Consider the following 22710-nt stretch of genomic DNA (forward strand, 5'->3'; position numbering starts at 1 on the left):
CTTCGACAAAGCAGACCAAAAAAAAAAATACACTGGGGAAAAGAATCCTTATTCAATAAATGGTGCTGGGAAAACTAGATAGCCACATGTAGGAGACTGAAACAGGATCCACACCTTTCACCTCTCACAAACATCAGTTCATGTTGGATAACAGACTTAAACCTAAGGCATGAAAATATAAGAATTATAGAAGAAAATGTTAGAAAAACTCTTATAGACATTGACCTAGGCATAGAATATATGACAAAGGCCATATAGGCAATTATAGCAACAACAAAAATAAGTAAATGGGACCTGATCAAATTAAAAAGCTTATGCACAACCAAGGAAACTATCACAAGAGTAAACAGACAACCTACAGAATGAGAGAAAATCTTCACATGTTACAAATCCAACAAAGGGCTGATAACTAGAATCTATTTAGAACTCAGGAAAATCAGCAAGAAAAATTCAAACAACCCTTTCAAAAAGTGGGCAAAGGACATGAACAGAAACTTTTCAAAAGAAGATAGACTAATGACTAACAAATATAAAAAAGTGCTCAACATCTCTAATCATCAGAAATGCAAATCACAACCACAATGAGATATCACTTATCTCCAGTGAGAATGTCCTTTATCAAATGTCCCAAAACAATAATTGTTGGGATGGTTGCGGAGAGATAGGAACACTCATACGCTGCTGGTGGGACTACAAACTAGTGCAACTTCTGTGGAAAGCAATATGGAGATACCTTGAAGAGATACAAATAGGACTACCATTTGATCCAGAAATCCTGTTACTGGGCATCTACCCAAAATAACAGAAGACATTCTATAAAAAAGACATCTGTGTTTGAATGTTTATAGCAGCATAATTCACAGTTGCAAAGATGTGGAAACAACCGCAGTGCCCATCAATACATGAGTGGATTAGTAAAATGTGGTATATGTATGCTGTGGAGTTCTACTCAGCCACAAAAAACAACGGTGATCTAGCACTTCTTGTATTATCCTCGATAGAGATGGAACCCATTCTACTAAATGAAGTATCCCAAGAATGGAAAAACAAGCACCACATATACTCACCATCAAATTGATTGTAACTGATCAACATTTAAGTGCACATATAGCAATATATTCATCAGGTGTCAGGCAGATCAGAGGAAGGAAGAAGGAATGTGTATATTCACACCTAATGGGTGTGGTGTGCACCATCTTGTGGATGGACATGCTTAAACCTTTGACTTGGGCGGGGCAAGGGCAATATTCATAACCTAAACATTTGTACCCCCATAATATGCTAAAATTAAAAAAGAGCAATTAAAAAAAAGAGATTTCAAAACTTTGAAAGCATAACTTAAAAAAAGAAGAGGATGAGTTACTGTAAGACATTTCTGACTATGACAGAAAGCCATTTTTTCTAAATGACAGAGTGATATTTCAACATGTTTTTGATGACTTTTATTGAAATATAAAATTTTCCATGAAGGTAATTTTAGTCCACAGAATTATTAACATTTTTAAAGATAATGGTTTGCTTTTAGAAAAACCTTTACATAGAGAAGCTACATGTGTTTTGCCTCATGAATTTGTTTGAATAATAAAAAACTATGATGTGTGTGATTATGTCATTTTCACATTAATTCAATATTAGAAACTTTTTTTTCCTCCTGATTCTGTAAACATACAAATTGTTTTATTGGGAGCATTTATTATTTTTGTCAATTTAAAAATTATATTTCTTTCAGATTTCTTTACTGAGTCATTGCTGTATTATAGGCTCTGTGTAACATGGTAATAGTACAAATTGACCTTGTCCTTAAGGAGCTTACAATTTAAATGGTCAAGACAGATTACATAGAAACTAGGCAATTTATAGCAGATGGGTACTGTGCTTAAATTTTAATCAAACTTCTGTAGAAGTTGTAAATGCTTTTGTCAATGTGGGCACAGGAAAGTTTCACAGAGAAATGACATTTGAGTTAAATCTTGATGAAAACAGTGTTGTAATAGTAACAGTAGAAGGAGGGAACATTTGGTAAAATATATAGGATGAATAAAGTCCCAGGAATATTAAAGTGAGTCTTTATTTATTGTTTGTACTATAGGATTGATATTAATTAATACAAATTATATTGGTTTATCTCAGTTTTATAATTGTCATTGCTGAAGCTGTATTTTATCTGGCTAGACTGCAGGTAATCTAAAAAAAATACAATGTAACAGTTGTTGTAAATGTTTCAATTAAAAATTAAATATACTAAAATTTTAATTGCTATTAATCAATTTTGTAAAATAAAAATCCTTCACATACTTGCTGAAAAATGTATGTGAATTTTAGCCTAAAATTTTGACAACACTTACAATCAAATCTTTAAAATACTGTCACTTGGGTGTTATTCATTTACATAAATATAATTATTATACAGTAGTGGATTTTTAATTTTCACAGGGCTTACTCAAAATATCTCATTGCTTCCTCCAGTGTGTTCCATGGTAAAGTCCTTGGGTGCTCATTAGCTAGCATGTTTTCCTTTGCGTGACTTGACAAACTCATCGGTTTATAGTAAACTCATTTGCATCATGTCTCAAAAATCTAAACAGTGAGACTGGTGATCTGTGGAATTCCCATGGTGAGACAGCTGGTGGGCAAATATAGCAGAAGACTCTGTAAGGATTTTGATGATTTTTTTTCTTCCTTGTTAGAGTACACAGGCATTTTATAAAGCAGGAAGTGGAGCAAGATTTAGAGGATTGAACAAGCTAAAATATAAGCGTAAGTTTACAGTGGTGACCAACTGAGAAAATTAGTTCAAAATCTTAGCTTTGCTGTTGACTACCTGTTTAGTTACTATATATAATTGTGTTAGTAAACAAGTGCCACATTTGTGAAATGAAAGTTCTTGATAGGATTATAGTACACAACAAATAAAAATAGTTAATAAGCAGCAAGGCAAAGGAAAAAATGACCAAGTCCTTTTAATTGGATTTGCTTCTTTGCCCTTTTCCAGTTAAGTAGGAATAGAAACTCATGAAATTCTGCTTGTTAAAACTGAAGTTCTATAAAATTACTATAGTAAGGGATAGGTTGTTTTATGTAAGTGGAAGTCATATGTGTAAGACTAGCACATAAAACCCTGACAATGCTTTGATCAGCAAAGGCTTCCATGCAGTCAAAAGTTATGTATGTAATTGGTACCTGAGTTACTAGGCAAAGAAACTTTAATTTCCTTCTTTGAATCCAAAATTGTGACGTATAATCCATGACCTCTGAATTAATGGTGGAGATCATAGGTGGGAAAACTTTCTGTAAAAAGCTGTTTGATAGTCAATATTTTCACCTATTCAGTCCATATGGTCTCTGTCACATCTATTCTATTTTACTATTATAATGGACAAACTGTCATACACAGTAAATTAATGGGCACAGCTGTGTTCCAATAAATCTTTATTTACAAAAAAATGGTCGTAGGCCATATTTTTCCTATAGGCCATAGTATGTTGACCTCAAAACTATACTGTTGAAATCTTACTAACAAATAAAATAATAATAAAGGTGAACTCAATGGACTTACTAGGAAATTAAGTTAAACTCACATATAATTAAATATTATTAGTCTATTATAAACATTTATATATTTTATAGAGATTTGTAGGGTGTTCTCCCTTAAGTATGGAGAGGATTAGGGTGGGCCAATTGCACCAAGGTAAAGTGCCCACTTTCATTCCTAGAAATCATTCCTAGTGTCCAGACCCAGAAACCTTCACTATCTACTTTACAGTAGGCATGGTTATATAAATTCATATTGAAGTATATGAAAGTTTACCAACAAGTATATTTTATGCTTAGCATTGCTTATATGAAAATAGGTTTTGCTCCTTAAATATGTTTTTATTTAAAATTTGAAAGGTATTTATTTTAAAATTTCAAATTCTTTTAAGAACTCTCAAATACTCATTGGAATTATTTCTTCTGCTCATTTATGTTAATCTTGCATTGTTCAGTGGCTGATTCAGATTTTCTACAAAGGAGATGAGTAAACGCACAATCTAGAAGTGTTGAGGAGTGGCTGGGATGCTTACCTGAAATCTGTGTTTGAATAGATAAAAGAGTTTTATTCAGATTGTATGCTTAAAATAATAGAAGAAAAATAGCAACAGTTTTTAAAGATGTTAGTTATCTACATGAAATATTATTTATATTATTGCATTATTATCATTTAGCTTCAGATAGCATTTACAGGTTGTGGTATTTGGACCAAATGTCAACTTTTCTATTTTTTAATTTATTAACCATTCAAAAATTAAGAATCCATGTTTGAATGTTTTAGGGTTAAAACACCTTCATGAAGTCCTATATTAAAATGTGCTAAAAATGACCTAAGGGAAGATACATGCTAAATATAATAAAGTAACACCAAAAAAAAATAAAGTGTGATGGATCAAATAGGAGCAGTTTAGGAAGACCTACTGAAATTTCTGAAATTTTCTTAAGGTAGATAGGAAATTTACTAAAAGAAATGAACATAGTATTTATTGCTTAAACCATTGATACTTTCTCTCTTCCATTTGGTATATCTTACCTTTATTTCAAGAGCTTTTAGCCTTAAAATACCCTGTCCTTAGTGGAGGAAGATTGGGGCTTGAAAATTCAAATTTGAGAGGCAAGGTTAACTGACAGTGCAAGTAGGAAATCTTCTATGATGGCACAGATAAATTAAGTGTAAGTGTTGTCTGCAGTTCTGGTGTTAATTCATAAAATATAGTGCACATTCAGCTCAAAAAATATTTGGTCAACAACCACTATAGGAAAAGGGATAAAGAAAGAAAGAAAAATGTATGGGATCTAATTCATAATGACATGTATATCTGTTTTGGGAAAATCCCAGGATGGTGTAGAAGAAACATGCTCCAAACTGAGATGGTGCCGAGAGACCAAAGAAATGACCCAGACCAATGCAGCTTGGTGAGTTAGACGAGTTTATTAGAGGTTACTTAATGCAGAGCTCTCATTCCTACTCTCATTCCTAGTCAAGATAGGAATCCTTTGGGCACTCACTTCTGGGCAGAAGTTCAGAGTAAGATCCGCACTGCCTGTCTGTTTGTGGAGCCTTAAATTTCTTTCTGGCAAGTGATGCAGAGCTCTCTGTCTGCATCATTGTATATTTACATGCAATACAGATTAAATATGTGCAGTACTTCCCATTAGGCAGGGACTTCAGTGTTACAATTAACTAAAGGGTACTAAGACAACTAAGGCAGCTTAAAACAGTTCAGACTGGTCTTAAGGCTTAGGATCATCAACACAAAAGGAGCTACTTAAGGATAACCTTTGTGGTTTGTATTTCTTTTAGCATTTTTTTTCTATCTATATCTCTAAATTCAAAAGAAGCCTGCATGAGTTCTTTTAAACATTAAAAGCCAGTGGTGGGGAACTTGTATTTTTCCCTCGATATCCCATTGGGATTACACTTAAATAACTTTAGTAACAGATAAAATCTAGTACCTGCCTTAATAAACTATCAGAGTAATATGGAAGCACATAGGATAATATTATTGAGCCTGGTCAACAAGAGTTGCATAGAGAAGGTAGCGTCTGAGCTGGATTAAGAATGAGGCACTAGATTGCTGAGAAGAAAATGAATCTCATTAGATCTTCTGAACTCACATTCACACAATCAAGAATAAAACCAAAGGATTTTATCAGGGGAGTAGTATGGTCTGACTGGTGCTTTGGGGGCCTGTTCATTGGATGAATCTGCAGAGTCCAAAAAGAGACAATTACAGGAATAGTGGTAGAGAAATACAAGACAGTTTCAAGAGACATTCCTAAGGCCTAGCAATAGATGGGCAAAAGAAGACTTCGGTTTCTCCAACAGTGAAAGGATTTTTACATTGTGAGGAAGTACTCAGTAAAAAAAAAAAAAAAAAAAAAAAAAAAAAAAAAAATATATATATATATATATATATATATATATGGAAATTAAGGTAATGGAGATAAGCAATATTTTATGGATAGTGTTCAGGTAAGACAAGAAAAGATACAGAAAGCTTAGCTAATAGAAAAAGCTTGAGTCTCACTCATGAACTATGTCTGAGAAGTCAGTTAATCTCTTTGCATCTTAGATTCCTTATGTCTCCACCTCAGCTTTGGAATATTTTCAAGGCAGAGTTTGAGGAAATAGAATGAATGAAAAGGAACCAAGTCTACAGATTGGAGTGTGTGTGAATGGGGGGGCAGTGGGTACCATTGATCGTGCTGGAGAGATTGTTAAGAATCAAATGAGGTGCTGAGGAGCTCTCACGACTTCTGTCATGAAGGGACAGTTAAGTCAATGACCAGTGTTCTTACAATAATTTAAGAAAGAACCTGATTGACATCAGGCAGCCTAATGGATTTGGGTCCAGGCCCAGATTTACCACTTAGTAGCATTATGACGTCGGTCTGGCTGGGCTGCAAAACTTTTCATCTATAGAATAAAGGGATCAGCTGGATACTGATTTCCAAATGGTGTTTCAATGGCAATTGGAAATTCTTGGAATATTCTCAAAGGCTACTGAACTGCAGGGAGAAGGGATATAACCAGCTGAGAATTTTACCCTTTCCTTCTCTTCCAACTTCAATCAGCGCAATATATTTTTCTCTTTTATATACAGGTTTTCTATGTCAGATTATATTTGGACAAAAGATTCTGGCACCCATTTACACACATGTACATGCAAGCACAGCATTAAACACCCATAGTTGAGAAATACTGACTTAGATCCATCCCTTCTCAAGTATGTTATGCTTCTGTGATTTCAAGATGTTATGCCTTGGTATCTTAGAATATGGTAATGCCACATACTCAGTGAAGGATTTAAGTTTTCAGGGAGGTTTGAGAGGACAAGGGGGTAGGTAGTAAAACATTCTTGTGTTTCTGGTGACTGACTAGAAAATCAGGTCTGATGATTAGAAGAAAGGTCAGAACTGAAACATGGACTTCACAAGTAATTCCATTAATTTGAAACTGAGGGGCTCACCTAAGAGAAGAATAAAAAGCAGGGAGAAAAAACGCCCATGAAGATGGTAGAAAAAAACAGAAACAATAAAGAAAATGAAAAAGAGTGATCAATGGAAATCAAGGAAAATGAGGCCCCCAATTTGTATAGGAAAAAAATATCTAGTTGAAACTTTCTATATGTCCAGTGTCTTCAGGGCATTCAGTACCTCTTCATCAGCATGAAGAGACATGCATGGTTACATTCAGATATGAATGGTTACATTGGTCCCAGATACATTTATATAGATGCATAGATTTTAATAATGGAAGTGAGCTCTTATTTTCCTTTAAGTGAAAGAAATGAGTATTGAAGGAGTGAGGGATTGTGAATAACACAGGAAGAGACAGAAGGGTGGGAAGAAGAGAAGAAAGTAGGGGAGGGGAGTTGGAAGGAGAAGAGGAGAAAAGATTATCAAAATGTAAAATACAGTATCTTGGTAGGAAGAACATCCATCCTCAGATTGTATGTCATCTTAAACAGGCCACAGGTAGCATTATAGAAACTCACAGAAGATAACAATTATACTAATCATCTTTTCAATAAGATCATTTGAAGGAGAAGGAATATTTATAACAGTTTTAGTTGAAAGTTGTTTTGAGAAGCATAAATTTATCAATATTTTTACTACTTATTTTGGGGGAACATAAATGCAAAGACTGGCTCCATTAAATTAATTCTTAATTAATTAATTCTTAATTAATTCTATAATAGTTCAATAAAAATCAATCACCTATTTTTAAAGAGACAGAGTCTCACTCTGTCACCCAGGCTGGAGTTCAGTGGTGCAATCATACCTCACTACAGCCTCAAGCTCCTGGGCTCCAGTGATCCTCCCACTTCAGCCTCCCAAATAGCTAGGACTATAGGGTTGAGCCACCATGCCCAGATAATTTTTCTTATTTTATGTAGAGACAGGATTTTACTATGCAGCCCAGACTGGTTCATGTCCTCAAGTGATCTCCTCACTTCTGCCTCCTAAAGTGCTGAGATTACAGGCGTGAGCCACTGTGCCCTGCCATTAATCATGTTTTTATATTAAAATTTTCTCATGTAAAATTGGATCTGTATAATTATGGAAAGAACATTGGCTATAAAATTTTCCTCCAGTTATTATATTAAAATAGCAAAATACTTTTTCCCCCAAATATCAGAACAAAGGTTCTATGTTTCAATTTGTAGTATAACAGTGGTTAATTAGCTTTTGCTTAATTATTCTCCCATGTTTTGAGAACTTTCTTCACTTGGTAAAATTAAACACTTTTTGCAATTTCCAGATTATATTAAAATATGAGTAGATCAATGAGAATAAAGTAGACCTGATTTATGCCTTCTATACCCTTCATCCTGTTCTAGTGCAAGCAATGGGGACACAGGAACTTTATGACTTTTAAATGACTAGGTATAGATTTCTCCAATGAGAACAGAAAATCATCTGTTAGTTTCATAATTTGCATTAAAATTATAAGCGCTAGCAATAATTTACTAGAGTTAAAGAAAGGCTTGTGACAAATATCTCCATTAACTGATAAAGAAGAAATGTTTCCATCAGATTTATAGCTAAGAATGGACTATAAATTAGAGTATATTATTTTAAAGCTATAATACCATGACCAACCTTGGCATTTTTCTAACAAGAGAAGATAGAGGTATGGGAAGTGGTATTATGTTCACTACTTATGTAATTATGGTAACACTTCAGATTTTTATGTTCACAATTTATGTTCACAACCTACCATTAGCAATTGGTGAACAGAGAAATAAATGCAAGTATCCACAGTGATTGGATTCATTGACTAACAGTTTGAACATCATTTTGTTCCAGGTGGTAGCAAAAACTCTAGAACCCTAGAGTTCCCAGCATCAGAGAGAACAGTTATTATAATGATTTAACTTGTATGTAGTATCTTTAAGTTTCATTTTACAGTTTGGAGTTCTTATATCAAAGCTATTTCTTTCCAGGGTTCCAAAATAGAAACTACAACTATGATTAGTACAAAGAACTTTTCCCCAACAATATGCTTGAAAATAAATATCTTTTCAATGTTAAAAGGACCTCATTCATTTTCATAATCTTTTCATTTTTCACCACTCATAGCTGGATATCTGTGAAGTTTGAAAAGGAAATTAGGAAAATTTAGAAAATTATTAAATTGAGATTATGGTAGTGCCATTACAGAAGATTTATGTGTTCTACATATCTATTTTTAAATAAATAAAAATAAAAGGTTATTGGGGCATGTCCACAGATACCTATTTCATAAAATATTTTTAAAAGATTCATAAATATCTTAATTATAAGCATAGTTGATAACATAGAGGGTGTTTGTAGATCATCTAGTACCTTTCATTTTATAAAGAAGGAAATGGGACCCAAGAGCTTAAATGCTATGTTCATTTCCTACAACTATCCTGACTTAAGTGTAAAATCTCAGATTCCAAATCCAGTATGAGAGCTTGCAACATGCATTGAGGTCTTATGTTAAATGGATATCTCCCTTTACTATCTCAGGCAATTCTGATATTCGGTCACACCCCTTTTACAGAGGCCTTGCACAAAAAGGTCACCGTAGGCAGGTTTTGAAATAGTCTAGAAGCGTTTCAGGTAACATTCTAGTTGGATCATGTGACCACATATTGTTGATGGTGAGGCACAAGATTTTCAGGGACCTAGTCCAAGAATGCCACTCCAGAAAGTATCTGGATGTTAGGTTCCACTTGCCAGTCTCACAAAAGTTGGAAGAGGTCTTACCTATTCTAACCAATGCATAACAGTATTCATTTAGCTTTAAACAGTATTCATTTTTCCAAAGGCCATTTTTAATATTATGCTAAGTTAAAATTCCTCTAGTGCAGCTTAAGGTAATAATACTTGTCTTGTCCTAGCTGCTTGAAAACAGTGGACCCACTGTTTTGCCACCTTCCTGCAATGGGAGTGTGTACTCCTGAGTAGCATAATTTAAATATTAAAGGCACCCCTTGTATATACATTAAAACTTACAGTACACAAATGGAGATCACATTGTTTATGGTGAGTATTTTTTAAATCTTTTATAGTAGCATAAAAAAAAAACATAGAAAAATGCATGAATTGTAAGCATGCAGTTTAGTGAATACACATGCTCACACTCGAGAAACAAAAGCATTGCCATATGCTGAAGTATTTCAAAGTAAGTTACAGACCATCTGACTTAGAATACCTATTTACACACACACAGAAAAACTAAAGTCTTCGGAATATTTGTTATAGTCTAGTTGCTATGCTAAATAGTTTACAATTGGCACTGCATTGAATCCTCAAGACACCATTTAAAGCAGGTATTGTGATTTCACTCATTTTACCTAAGAGACACTTGGGCTTTAGAATGCATAGGAAACTTTTGTAGACCTCACAGTTACTAAATAGTGACATAAGGTGCTGAACATAGGTCAATTCTGGCTGCAGAATCTGAGTTCTTTACACAAAACACACATACTCTCAATGGAATGAGTTCAAGTAATGAGATTTCAGCCTCCAGAGATATACTGTGAGAATTGTACTTTTTGCTGAGTGAATCCATCTTAGAAACCTCAAATCACATTGTGTCTGCCTTCTGACCTCTTTGACTAAGGGATTGGAGCCTGAGAAGTTCTTCTGGGTGAAAGTCAGCCCAAGAGGAAGCTTATGATCAGGACTGAAAACTTTAGAAAAGGGTACAGAACACTGATTTGCAAGGGAGGGGGAAGAATTGAGAACAGCAGATTCCTCTTAAGTACATGATGTGTAAAGGAATCAAAACTTCCCAAGTTTTATAGATGTTCTGCGAGCAATAATGACTAGAATAAAAATATGTAAAATAAGAAGAATGTCATTGCACTTTAAAAAAATTTCTATGCACAATATGAAATATAGTCAGCCCTCTTTACCCAGACATTCACATTCTCGAAGTCAACCAACCGCACATATTGAAAATATTTGAAAAAAGAAAATAAAAATAATAGTGCAATAAAAATAAATTTAAAAGTACCATATAACAACCATTTATATAGTTTGACATTGTATCTGGTGTTATATATAATCTAGAAATGATTTAAAGCATATAGGAGAATGAGCATAGATTATATGAGACTACTGTGCCATTTTATAAAAGGGACTTGAAAATCCACAGATTTTGGTATCTGTAGTGGTCCTGAAACCAATTTTCCACTCCCTACCCACGAATACATAGGAAGAACCATATGCTGGTAATTTAAATATGTGAAGTAAAAATAATACAATGACAAGCAGTTTAAATGTCTGTGCCTAAAAAGCATTTAGCATGAATTACAGTCCACTATAAATGAAACATAAGTAGTCCACTTTTGCCAAGTCTATCTAAATAATACTTGTAAACAGAATATATTTAGTTGACATTTAAACAGAAATGTCCTTCCTTGGAAATAAAATGCAACGTAAAACCATATTAATAAAATGGTACTAAACCCTATTCACACTCACATATTAGCTCAGGATGAGTTATATATCATTCCAATCAATGACATTATATAAATTTTTATGTGGTTTTAAAATTAGGTCCATATTTTAATGTAGCATTTTATACTTCTATAGACAAGCAGAATGGATCATAAAATGCAATCGTGCATCTGTAGAGTATATGTTAATAAAGTCTTCACGTGTTATAAGAAAACCCTTCTCCTATTTTTTAATTGACCAGTTATCTACTAATGAATGTGTTAATTAAATCTTATTTGCTCTAAAGAACATGTGACCTTGATCCATTGATGGAACATTGTGTCCACTGGCTGTTTCATTTTGCTCTTGACAAAGCATGAAAGAGCCAGCTTCATTTTATATCAATATGTTTATTAAGGTGGCAGTAGTGTCTGTTTCCCCAGGATAAGCCATACTCAGTGGTACACAATGGGTGGTGTAATTAGGGAATTTGTAAACTGCAGGCATTGTCTACAGTGATCATTTATAAGAGGCCTACCAATGTCACATGAGTTCTACAAGGAGACAAATGGCCTTTTTGTTGTAGAAGTAAATTGATTTTTTTTAGCCATCTGCATTGAAGAGTTTACCACTGAGCAACAGTTTCTCCAGAAAGTAAAAGAAACTGTGAATTGCTTTAAAGCATCTTTCTTTTTCTATGCTTTCATAATATGCACTTGATATATAATTTATAGTTTATATTCCTTTTAATTTAGAATTCCTTTATCCACAGGAAAGTAATAACATAATTAACGTGATCAGACAGCTCCCTTTAACTTACTGGTCCCTCGTTTTCATGGCAACACCCTGACCTTTGTGAAAATGGACAGCACTGACATTTTGTTAGCCTCGTAAGGGAGGAATAGATGTATTTAGAGATGTCCAAACCTCATTACTTCATAGAAATGGAATGAGGGCTAGGATATCTGTATTATGTGCCATCTTATGATAATAACCGTACATACAGATCAAATTATTATGTCTAATGGCAAACAGATGCAACCTTCTTTCCTTGAATAGCTTTGGGGAATGTCTTTAACCCATTCAGATTAGAAAGGTTCATTACTATTCTTTCCAAAATGTCATTTTCTCCAAATAATATCCTCATCTAAAATGTTTATATATGTCCTGGACAACTGACAATGACAATTAAATTTATTTTTATATATAAATATATTTATGTATTTTAATTTTATAAATATATATTTTTTATTTTATTTTAGCGTATTATGGGGGTACAAGTGTTAAGGTTACGTATTTGTTTTACTCTATGTTTTTTTAAATGTTTTTTTATTTTTTTTATGTTTTTTTTACTCTATATTTGTTTTACTCTAGTATATCCATCCTCAGTGTTTGAGACATCACATGCAGGAATAAAACAAAATCAGTGCCCTGAGTATAGATATCTATGCATAATAATAAAGTATATTTATTAGTATCACACAAAAAAGGGCAATGATAAGAAAACATAATAACTAGGTAACATATATTAAGTGTTTACTATATGCATACCTTGTGCTTAGGATCTTATACGTGTAAAAAAATGTAAAATGACACTCTTATTCTCACTTTGTATAAACTGAAAGATGAAGATTAGATAACTTTTTCAAGGTCACCCAGCTAGAACATAATAAGGCTGGATCTGAATCTAGGTAGCCAGACCTGAGCCTTGTTCTTTAAATTACAAAACTCAAATTGCATTACAGTTTGGAGGACACTCTCATGTGCATTGTGCTATTGTATCTTTAAATTCTTGTTACATTCTTCTTTTCATCAGCCTAATTTGCAGATGAGAAAACTGAAATAAAGACATCCCATTGCCAAGGCTATATAGCTAGTATGCGGATTAGACCTTGAGCCTAGATCAAATTTCTAATATTATATAGTTACAACTCTTCCAAACTCTGTTTATTTTTAAAAAGGCCCTTTAATTTAGAAATAATTGTAATTACTAGCTACTAAGAAGCCTCCATATTTATCAGCTTTCATATTGCATAGTGTAATTCCTGAGGGTAGTAAATGGCCGAATTTATCTCTCTTGCCCCCAGTCTCAACCATATTTGCCCATATATGGGGCTCAAAAATGTATGTTAAAATAAATTATTATTAGCTCTGGCAGAGGGTACAAGTTTTAATATATGTGGTCTGCTTTTGTTACTCCCAGAATGCTTGCTATTAATTTAAAGGATAATTATTTATACAGACATAAATGTATTTGGATAAATCATGGCACCATTTTTTAAGAGCAAGTAGGCAAGGATGCTAATATGTTATGGACTATAAGTTGTAGGAGTTTGGGAATCTTAGCTAACTTTTTAACTATAGGACTCTTTCTTGCCTGTTATCTTTAGTTTGTATAATACAGTGTTTAAAGTGCAGTATTCAAATTTTAAGGTTAAAATTCCTAATCAACTGCTTATACTCAAATAACTATAATTTTTCAGGTTTACTATGCATTTCTTTTTAAAACATACCAAATGTGAAATGAAATTTGATTAAGAGAGTTAAATTGAGGAATTGATCCCTAGTCCTCAGAAATGTTTATAAGTTGATTATTTCCTCATTCATGACCTACTCATATCTTAATAATGAAATACCTTACTGTTTATTTGATGCTTTGACTCTTATAGTAGCCCCTTTCTTATTATAGGAAAAAAAAACAAAACGCAAGTACCTCTTTGGTAAAGTCCTTATTTCTTCCAACATTCTCAGTCTAATCCATATTCTTTGCTTGCTAAAATTTTAACATAATTGAGTCACGAGCAAGCTGAAATACCTTGCTCCCATTTCTTTACTTAGTTGTTTCAGAGAAAACGTTTTCCACATGTGAGATGTTACACAATTAATCAGTGGCCATCATTCATTTATGTATTTCAGTAAGTTAAAAAGAGAAAAGGTGGTATTCTTTCGTGCTTTTTCCAAAGAGATTAGTAGAAAATCATCTTGTTAGTAGAGATTTATTTTCATGAATTTAGAAAATAATTTAAGTTCAAGTTAGAAAACCAAATTAGGTGAAGATCATAAAAATTCAAAGTACTTAAAAACTTAGCCAAATTAGTATCTAAGCAATCTTAGCCTAAGTCCCACATTCACTTATCACTTCATGAGGCAGCAAGAATAGAACCTGTGTTTATTTGCAACTGGTCTTGTTGCCTGAGTTGCAGGGAGAATATGAATGCTACTCAGAAAATCATTTTCTATTTTGTTCTTTCATCTTACACTTTGTGTTCTATCGAATCCCTCAGAGACTATTCTTGTGCCATAGCAACACCTGCTGGGAGAGGGAAGTTGGAACAGCCACAGTCTTTGCCTGCCAAACCTGTTTTCCTGATTGAATGGCACTGCAGGTCCTCCATCCTCTATCCCAAACCATTTAGAGTTGCTACTCTCCAGGAACCTGCCTCTCCCCATATGTTGCAAATAGCTAACAATGCCATTCTAACAAGATTTCCTGAACTCTTTGAAAAATAAGCATTGTGTATGTGCATGTAGGCATGGACATTTTTCCTTAGAATTTCCAAATGTAAATGCTGTGATATTTTAACCTCATGATTTTTTTAAATGTGGACTTTCTTCCTGTTCTAGTGCTAGAGTTGTAAAACATTGTCAATCCTTTTTCATTAGCATCTTCTGATTTATTATGGATGAGGCACTTTAAAAGAATGTGTCAGTGCAAAAAAAAAGGCAGTTTTTATTTACAGAGTATGGTAAGAGATGTATTATGCTTATTCATATCATGGACAAAAACAGTAGGCATACCATCTGGTGTGAAGATATATTTATAAATAAGTGCTTGTTTCATATATGAATTACCCACAGGATTGTAAGTAATACAAGTCTTAGACTATGCATCCACATTGACATTCTATTGTAGAGTGAGCTAGCCTTTTCTTTACTGCTAATTGAGGAAAGTCACAAAATGAACAAATTAATATTACCAAATGCTTCAAATATTTCAGTGCATTAATTTTACATCCTTTTATCATTACTGTATCCAAATCAAGTGCTAACATTATAAACATGTATTGTTTTTCTGTGGATTATAAAAATTAAAAATAGAAAAGAGTTCATGTGTGAAAAATTATCTTGAAATTTATATGATTTATAATTAAGCCTTGGATAATCAAGAGGTGATTATTCATCAATACTTTTTTTTTACTATGGTTGCTTAGTAACCTTGAGTAGTGCTCCATCAATCAATTAAGAATTTATTAAGCACTTCTAAAATACTTTAAAATTTTGCACGATATGGGAGCTACTGAAGAAATAGAAAACCTCTGATGCTGCCATCAGAACATTACAGCCTCACCTGTAAGGAAGTACACATTTTGTCATGACACATGTAGAATAAATTGGATGTGCTCTACATCAGAGACATGGAAGATGAACTAAAGATACAGATATCAGGAAAGACTAAATAGAACAGAAAACTTAAACTGGGCCTTAAAGGATGGAAAATCGATGGATAGATACAGTGGTGTAATATTCATTCCTGGAGAGAAGGAAGGAAGGGAAGAAGCTGGGGATAAGCCAAGTGTGTTAAGCAGATCAAAAAGCCTGTCCCAGTTTAAAAGCGAGCTTTTCACAAAAGCACTATGGCTTATTAAGGTTTTTCAGGTAAGATGGAAAACAAGTAATGGGATTTAGATCTTCTTTTCTGGAAACTGTTAAGCTACTATGGATATTTGAATGATAGAGTGACATAATTTTTAAAAAGGTGAATTCAGAAATAGTAAATATAATTTTTTAGGAGGAGAAAAAGACATTAGTCAATCAAATTTTAGTAATTCATTTATAAAGGGAAAGATAATCCAGAAAGAATTGCACCGATGCAATACCATATTATATTAACCATTGGCTCCCAGAAGTTCTGTATATTTTAAAGCAACTGCAAAAAAAATAAATAAATAAAAAAATTCTAGAGGCTGTATATCATATAATTAACCATATTTTCTCTAAATTTTTATATACTTGAAATTTTTTCTAATAAGTATCCAGTAGCAACCTTTATTCCTTTAATGAGAAATGAGCTGTAGTTTTGCTGCCTCCCCTCAAACAGTGTTTATATTTCTAGTTGGGATCTCTCAAAGGAAGCACATATCAGCAGGTCTGTTGGTAAGTGAGGGATCTTTGGTGTACTGGATATCTCTTGACACCATGAACATCTTTCAAGCACAACTTATATTTCTTAATTGGCATATAATTATTAATGCTGGAAATAGACCAAACTTATTAGTTTAAAAGGTATTATTGGGAATTGGATTGAAATTATTCTTAAATTGAAGGAAATTCTCAGATTTTTCTTATATTATTGTATGAATATTTTCCTGTGGACACTGAGCATTGTGTTCTTATAAATTGTTTATATCAAGGCAAATACTCCAAATCTTAGTGCTGTGTTCATATCAGCTATGACGTTTGTGGTAATTAGAATGTTTCCAATATTAATGTATGGAGGCTATAAGATATAGATCATGGTCATAACATTATTAACACACTCCTTCCCTGAGTAGAAGAGAAATGAGTAGAGTTACAACAAACATGATGAAAATTTCACTCAACCAGGGGCTTATTTTAAATATCCCATTGTGAGATGTCACTACTGATGTGTCATTGACAATAATTACAATGCTTTGTAATAATGTACATCTACAATTATTTAATTCTTTGCTTCCATATAAAGTTACTTTGTGATTTCTCAAAACCTCAAAATTTGAGTACATCCATACGCATGTCTCCTGCTTATGCAGCTAATCTGTAAATGTGCTAACAAAGAAGAGATTGAGAACTGCTGACATATATATTGAGAAAGCATTCAAGTGTGATAGAATATACTTCCTTTAAAACTATGTGCTCTGAAATAAGGATGTTGCTTATTTTGAAGTCTTAATCAGATCATCAACGATGAAACTCACGTCAAATCTACAGTAAATTTTTTTAACCCACCTGTTGTTTTTGGAAAAAAAAAAAACATACACATACACTTATGCAATAGATTTAGTTCATTTGAATTGCTTACATCTACAAGTTCACTATTTACTTCAATCTTACTTTTTTACATTTGTTTATATATGGGTAGCATGAGAATTCTTGGATTCTGGCCTATAGGGGTCACTTTCACAAACACATGATTTCTTTGAAACCTTATTTATTTGTTTATATTTTAAGTACAGATTATCCATTCTGCTTCAGAACATACATATCTGTTGCAAACTATTTCCCCCTCAAATTCAAGCACAATTAGTGCTGTGCTCATTTTAGGTTGAGAATATGAGTTTGGTTGTCCTTCTGGAGAAAATTCTAGTTATTACTTTGTTTCTTATGATTTTTTATGTTGAAAGAAATATATCTTTTGTTTCAATAGCTTCTATTAAAGTACACTGTCAATAGTTATATACCCTAAAAATCATATTTTGATGTCTTTGTTTCAGATAGCATTATATACTCATGCTGAACTATTCTGAGGAACTAAACTTTCCCTGCATTGTTTTGAATAAGGAAAATAAACCATTGTCCAAGTAAAGACTAAAGATTAAATTTCCTCAGCTCCTTCCCAATGAAGAAATGAAAAATTTTTTTTTCTATACTTGTTTAATTTTAGTCTTTAAAGTAAAAGTTGACAGAAAACCAAGTGTTCAAGTTGTTTGTCTATTTATCTACATTTGGAATGAGAAACTTTGGTGTCACATCATAGTTTTCAAGTTTTTCTGATTATAGCATCTTCTACAGTAGCATTTCAGATAAGAAAAAAAACCAAAGGGCTGTGTATAAACTATATGCCAGAGAATGTATGTATTTTTATTAGGAGGGACTTTTTGATATCAAGTATATTGGGTAAATGTGCTTCTCACAAGGTGCAGGCATTTCAAATTTTTGTGCTTAATTTGATATGTTACCACAATGAGACAATATTTTAAGGAAAAATACTTTTATTAAAGACATAAAAACTAACATGATAAAATTAAATAGCATGTCTTCAAATTCCCTCTTCCCTCTGTGTGATTTTAGCAAATTTAATTCACAGTTTATCTATCTAAACCTTTAAATGGAAGGAAAAAGAAAACTGGAAGAGTCCTTTCTTGATTCTCTTAACTTTCACACACACCTCCCAAGATCTGTGTCAGGAATCAGATTCTGCTATTTGTATTAGCTAGTCATTGTAGAATTACTGTATTTCATTATTATTTATCACGTTTTTCCTAAAATATGGATGATTTATATCTATTATGTTTATTTCTATTATCTATTATATATTATATTCGTAGCTTTTATCTTCCTTCATTTTCACCCTCCTCGCCCCATCTGCCTTTCTTCCTTTATCAATTATTTCACAACTTCCTGATCTGTGCCAAGCAGGACAAGAAGACACTAGGCTTTAGAGAAGGGACTGTATTCTCAAGGAGATATCTACTCAGGGATATAGATGTGGAGAAAATACAGGCAAAGCCACAGGACAGATAGTCATGTAAAATACAACATAGTCTGTGGTCAAGAAGAGTGAGTAACCAGATCAGCCTGGGAGTAGGCGAAGTTGTTACCAAAGTAACAACATTTGAACTGAGTTTCAACAGGTGAGACAGGCAGAGGGTGCTAGAAGACAGCAAGGGCCAGAGCCATGGAAAAGAACTGTTTGTTCAAGGGCAGTAAGTAAGGTTAACAAGTTGATGAAACTTCAAGTACATGAGTGTTTACAGAAGTGAGAGATTCTACAGGAGCATTTCTCAGCCTAGGTTTTCAGAACACTATCTCCAGAGTGAAATATTCGTACTACTATAAATGGAGTTTTCACTGAATGAATTTTGAAAATAGAATAAATTCATATTTTAACTTTTCTGGGCTTCTTGGAACCTGCAACATATTAATACAAACTGCATATATTACCGAAAAGTAAAAAACGAGGGGAAATACATAAAAATAAAGTAAAATTTACCAGTAATCCCATACTTAGATGCACTGTTAATGTTTTGATGTAGTTTCTTCTGGGCTTTCTTTTCCTCTAGATTTTCACAGATTTAAGTCTCCTTCTCTTTCCTAAATCATTGTCCAACTGCTTCTCTGTCTTAATTTATAAATTAGGTGTAAAATTTTGACTGAGTTCCTATTATGTCAGAGAGAGCGTGGTGGATACTAACAATATAAAGATGGAGCATATATATTCTCTCTTACCCTGATTTGATTAATTCACATTGATTAATTCATATTGTATCAAAGCACAACACCCTATAAATATATACAACTATTATGTCCCCATAATAATTAAAAATGTAAATAAATTTTATTGTGTATATTTGAGGATTGCAGCATGATGTTGTAGGCCACATATAGTAGTAACATGGTTACTATAGTGAAACTAATTAACATATCTATCATCTCACATAGTTACTTTTGTGTGTGTGTGAGAGAGAGTAAAATCTACTTATTTGATATAAAAATTAGATACAACGGTTCATACTGCACAGTAACATATTTTACTTAATAATAGTGGTTATAGCTATTTAAACTATTTGATAACATGCTCTTCTTGTTTAACAATATAAATGTCTTTATCAATAAATATAGGTCTATTATATCATCATTTTAAAAATCTGTGCCATAGTCTATTTTGTTCCAGAATTTACTTAACAAATCCATTAGGCTATTTTCGTTTTTTTTAATTATTATTATTAAAGTGTTAATATAATGAGCACTCTCATTGAGGTCTGTAGTATTCATAGTGACATGAACAAAATCATGTTTATGATGATCAACCTTGACAGGGTAGTAAGAAACCTGGAAGAATGAGACTAGTGACAGAGACCACTAAGGATGCTGTCACAAGAAGAGAAAATGATGACTTCTCCTGATAAATCTGCCTATGGAGATGAAAAGACATAAGCAGAGATGTGAGACACATTTTTGATAAATAACAGAATTGATAGCTGTTTGAAACAGTGGACAAAAGGAAATAATGAAACAGAGAACACTATGGTTTTTAACTAGAAGATCAGATGTATTGATAATTAACTCTTAAGCAGGTCAAGAAATAAATGGTACTTAAATTTGGAAGTAATATTTGGAAGTAAATTTGGAAGTAAATAATTTGTGATATAAAAATAGGCTTCAAACATATCCTACAAGAACCATGGGATAAAGTGAGAATTTGTATTATCAATATAAAAACAGAGAGAAATCCATGAAAACAAACAAGATCTCCCAATGAAATGGAAAATTTATGGTAATAATTAAGAGATTCGAGTGTCAAATTCTAGGGAATAGAAAATTTAGTGTAGAAAGGAAGATAGAAAAGACTATAAAAGCTTTGAGAAATAATAAGGTCTTTTTGGCCAAGAGAATTATAGAGAAAGGTTTAAATGACTTCAAGATTTTTTAAATGACTTCAAGATTTAAAGTCTCATGGCAGAGATGAATATTAGACCATCTTTTATTCAGGTTTTATTATTTAGTAACAGCTGGGCTAATTTATCCAAAACTCTATCTTTAAGTTATCAAGATTAAAAGTGAGGTTTACATTTCTGTAATTTTAATTAGGCAAGAGAGAAAGTTTATCTAAATGAATAAATTTATAAAGGTGATTTTGAACTATTTAGAATGATAAACTTTTTAAAAATTAGACCTAGTCAAGGATTTATTTTAATCAGAATGACCTAATGTAATAAGATCTTCAAATATTCATCTTATTAAGTCAGAAAATAGTTTCATTTGATACCATTTCTCTTATTAACTTTTTACTATTCTTATAATTAAACCATCAATAAGCTTGAGGCTAATAAAGTACAAATTCTTAGTTTCAAAAATAGAGAAATTAATACTCAGAGGGGTTATGCTTGGCAGAGGTGATGTGGCTTGTTTTTAGAAGAGATGTGAATTAAACATTTCAAGTAACAGCACTCCATTAATTGCAGATAATCTTTTAATTTATGATATATTTTTATCTATTTCACAGAGGTTTATCAATATTTAGATATTTATTTGGGTTGCTACATCTTATAAGCTGTTTTGACATATATGAAAAACATTCTGATATAGATAGATGATTGGTAGGTAGACAAAGTTATTTAAGAAATATATATGATAGATAATTTGCAAAAATATGTGTCATATACCCCCTCACATTTTCATCTTAACTCTTTCATCTTCTCCCTTAGCCAATGGCCATGATAATGGATTCTGTCCATTTTGTCCATTGGAGCAGAGTGGTCATGAGCAGGAGGAGAGGAGTCCAGTGCTAACTCAAAGTTATTAATTCCAGATGTAATAGTTTATTGAAGTTTTTTTCAGGATTCATGTCTCTATGTTGACTACCTGCTATAAATTGGCCTTGATTTGTATTCCATTCAAATAAAACTATTTATCATCTCTTATTCTCAATGTTTTCAATTGTTAAAATTGAATATTAAATATTTGGTCCTAAGGATTATCAAGAAAATTAAACGGAAATGTAAAATGCCTTATTGTGCCTGACACACAGTAGGGACATAATAAATAAATGTGAAATGTTGAAGTTATTGCTGTTATTCTGCACTCATTCTCATAGAAGGTAAATAAATATCATAGCTCTATTTCAATCCTATTGTTTCAAGGTGCTGCTTAGAATTTTATCATTACTTTGTGGTTCACTTCAAAAAAAATTATTTGATTAAGTCCATTTAATTGTTCATATCTACATGAAAAGTTATTTCCATCTAGGTTTTTCAAATGCAGCAATTTTTAAACATACTTTGTTAATATCAATTCCCATGATGTATGTATCTACTTCAAGAGACTTAATCTTTCAGATTTTCTAAATTCTAAGGTGCTATACATTATGTAACTAGTTTCTTTAAAAAAAAAGAAGTAAATGAAGGAATCAAATGAAAAAGTTGATATGAAGATATTGAATAGCAAGATAATTCTCATATCACTTTGGACTTGAATTTTTTTATATGTAATAAGAGACACTACATGTCAACATTAGTTGAAAAATAATTTTGAATACAATTAGGCTTTTTGTATACCTGGAAAGGGGAGCACAGTAATGCTAGAAGGGAGAATAAAAACCTTTCCTTTTCATTCATCTGCAGTACTACTTCCAAAGGGAACATATGACATTTATCAGAAGGACAGAATTATTCATGTGTTTCTAGTTATTTTAGCATTTTATTTAGCTCATGCTTTTTTGATAGATGTTTTACTGCATAAACCCATTTCAGTTCATATATAATTGTATAAAAAATAAAA

General features: G+C 32.4%; 1 protein-coding gene across 2 annotated transcripts in view; it reads left to right on the forward strand.

Annotated features, from left to right (window-relative positions):
- Positions 1 to 22710, forward strand: part of MDGA2 (MAM domain containing glycosylphosphatidylinositol anchor 2) — a 777981-nt gene that overhangs the window by 571070 nt on the left and 184201 nt on the right. The gene's annotated exons all lie outside the window — the stretch shown is intronic.

Source organism: Microcebus murinus, chromosome 6, assembly GCF_040939455.1.
Source record: "Microcebus murinus isolate Inina chromosome 6, M.murinus_Inina_mat1.0, whole genome shotgun sequence".
NCBI classification, from domain to species: Eukaryota; Metazoa; Chordata; class Mammalia; order Primates; family Cheirogaleidae; genus Microcebus; species Microcebus murinus.